Below are 3108 nucleotides of genomic sequence, written 5' to 3'. Positions count from 1 at the left end.
TGGTGACTTCCCCTGGCCGGGAGGGTCCTGTAACCAACAAGAGCATCTCTACAGCCAGCCACCACGCTGTGCTGGAGCGAATGCTTTCCAAAAACCAAAGATTATCAAAGAAATGCAAGAGCTGCCCGTGCCAGGAAAAGCCAGGATGCTGCCGTGCAGCTGTGCGAGCTGCCCCGCCGCTCGCTGCTTATAAATTGGGTATCACACACAGGTACAGAAACAGAAGTTGAACGCTTGACAAAGATTTAATTTTGGGGGGGGACAGTATTACGCAGAGCAATTTCTTTGAATCACTCCTAGCCCAAAGATCACCCGGATCTTCTGCAAAAACCCAATGGGCAACGCTGAGCAGTGCTGCCATGGTGGTTTCCATTTGCAACCAACAAAAAAAATCAGGCTAAATGTGATTTTTCTTTAAACACATTATTTCTATAATTTGGGATGTGGGACTGTGTGCATATTTTCTATTCACCTGCCATCATTTTATTGATGGTCTTTTAAGCGATCAGTGCTCCACGGATCACAGAAAGAAAAATACCATTTTCAGCTGCAGCCGTGAATGGAGCCACAGAGCATAGTACCAAGATTTTGAAGGACAAAGCTTGGTCCACGGCTTTAAAGGATGAGGACTTGCGTCCTCCCACCCCTAACACTACTCAAGAATTCCGTGCTTATCCTGTAGCTTCTACACTTTCAAACATAAAAAGCATCTTGTAAACTGGATTTTGGCCATTGGGGGGCAAAAGAACCCTTTGAAAACAACAGCAGAAAAGCTCCTTTTGAGCAAAGCTGAAAATAATGACTGCGAGGTCTTTTCCCAACTTTCAGAGAAAAGACGGTCAGTCAGCCCTGCCTGTAATAATAAACTCACAGTCCTTAAATTCTTTCAGTTCCACAGTTAAAATGCAATTCAGTCAATACGCCCCGAAGTGCCGCACTTCTCAGCTACAATAATACCTGATCCGGCTGTCCGCAGTCAAGCAGCCCCTGTAGATGTCTCAGACAGATCCCGGCTTTCACGTCTTGGGAGCGGCTGTGTCTGTGATGGCCCAGCTAGGCAATGCGGGTAAGAACGAGTTATTAAAACTCTTAATTTCATTCAAATACTACGTCATTTCAAAAAATCTAAATAAAATTGATGCACGTAAATGACCAGAGATCTACCTTTACAAAAACTAGGCCTTGATTTTGCAAAGAGTTTCAACCACATGCTGAAGTCCCCCCGATGTCCCTGTGTAACTGTGGCTGAGAAAGGCAAATAACCTGAGATGGTGAACCAAGTCAAAGATTTATAGCAGAGAAGAGGAAAGGTTTCTAAATAATCTTTTTTGCGGTGCTCTAATCTGACAGTATTAGGAAGACGCTATTATTTTTGGTGTTTTATTGTGATTAATTTGCTGTCAATCTGACTCATAGAGCTTTATCAGGTAATGGTCTCTTAAATAGTAGTGCAGTTTAGACTGAAATTATTTGTGAAATACTCTGTGTGCGTCATAACCATAAACAAAAAGGAAAAAATTTTGTTATTCTTCTCTACTGTGATAATTATGACCTCTATATAATAAACCATTAAATCTACATGAGCTTGTGAGGGCTGAGAAATGGTCCTTAAATTGGCTATTTCCTTTAACTAAACATAAAAAAAAGGTCCCATGTGCTTTCTTTTCCTGGGTATTTTCTTGCCGTGTTAAGTCACAGTCGGATCTAGATGTGTTTTAGTGGGGAAAAAAAAAAATCATCTCTTTTGCCACTGCAGTGGCAAACCAGTCATGACATAGGGCAGAAGAGGCAGAAGAGCCCATCGTTTCAGGTTTATCTACAGGATTTCTCATTTGCCATCCCATTGAGATCCCACCGAAATAAAGAAGCCTTCCCTGATTATCGGAGAAGTCTAAATTACACAAGGGTACCGACAGACTGGGTTCGTACAGACACCTGCTCACCTACTGAAACACAGGACTGCGGCTGGTTTACACGCAGTTCCGATGTTGCTGTGTTGGTGTACAAGCAAATTTAGCACCAGGATGCCTCTGAGTGACACACAGAACATACCAACGCACGTACCTGAAAACCTCATTTCCTTGGGCGCCCCTTGAAGTTGAAATTTCTGTTTTAGGAGCTTCGCATCTGCATCAGATGAAATCCTGAGCCTACGGGGGGGGAAAGAAGGCAGAATTTCAGCTGTGGCAATGAGAGGTTTCCCTCTGAATTACTTTCTTCACTGTCAGATTTCCCATCAAATAGATACAGCCAATGGCCTGCGAACATCCGCTATGCAGAAACACGGGATCTACTGCGGGTATGTACAAGCGTGTGGCCAAAACACGGCGGTTCCCCGGCCAAGATCGCCTCTGTTACACGGGGAGCCTCCCCCTTTGCGCTGGTGCCACCAGGCCGCACGCCCTGGGTGCTGCGCTCCCTGCGAACCCAGGCACCACCCAAACCTCGTGGCCCAAAATACCCGTTGCTGAAAACCAAAGTGAATAAAATACCTCTGGGCAACGGTCGGTTCCCGTGAAATTGCCTTTAACATTTTACGAGGAGGAGGTTTGGTTTTTTTAAGCCAACTGCGATAATTTTTGCAAACACCCACCTGCTGCCTGGCATGCAGAGAGACCTGGAAATGGGGGTGTGAAAGTAAGTCAAAGTATTTCTAAATTATTTCTAAAGCGTTTCTATCGCAGCATTGCTAGTGCAGGCAGACGCATTCGCGTTCCCACACGGCATTCCAAAGACATAATCGGTTCGCAATCTAATTCGTTAACCAAAGAAAACCGCACGCCGCTGGTTTTACTCCGATATTCCGTGCGAGTGAAAGGGCGATGAAGGCCACCTGCCCGCACGGAGAAGGAAAAGACGGGAAACGCCAGAGCGGAACGTGCAAATGGGACAGGAACGGGTGGGAACCTTCGATAAACTTGTTGGCGGCCTTTTCGGTTGTTCCTTGGAGGGGGTGAAATACAGCGAATTATTAGAAAGACCCGGCCCTTTGCCTAACGCCGGCAGCAGTTAATGGGGACACCTTCCCCGGAGCCGCGACACCCGCCACCAGGGGATGAACCATCCCGGGGATGCACTTACCGTTCCCGCCCGGAGCCGTCTGCCCGA

The sequence above is a fragment of the Egretta garzetta genome, unplaced genomic scaffold, assembly GCF_000687185.1.
Source record: "Egretta garzetta isolate BGI_Z169 unplaced genomic scaffold, ASM68718v1 scaffold251, whole genome shotgun sequence".
Taxonomy (NCBI): domain Eukaryota; kingdom Metazoa; phylum Chordata; class Aves; order Pelecaniformes; family Ardeidae; genus Egretta; species Egretta garzetta.
Note: the sequence above shows the minus strand (reverse complement) of the source record.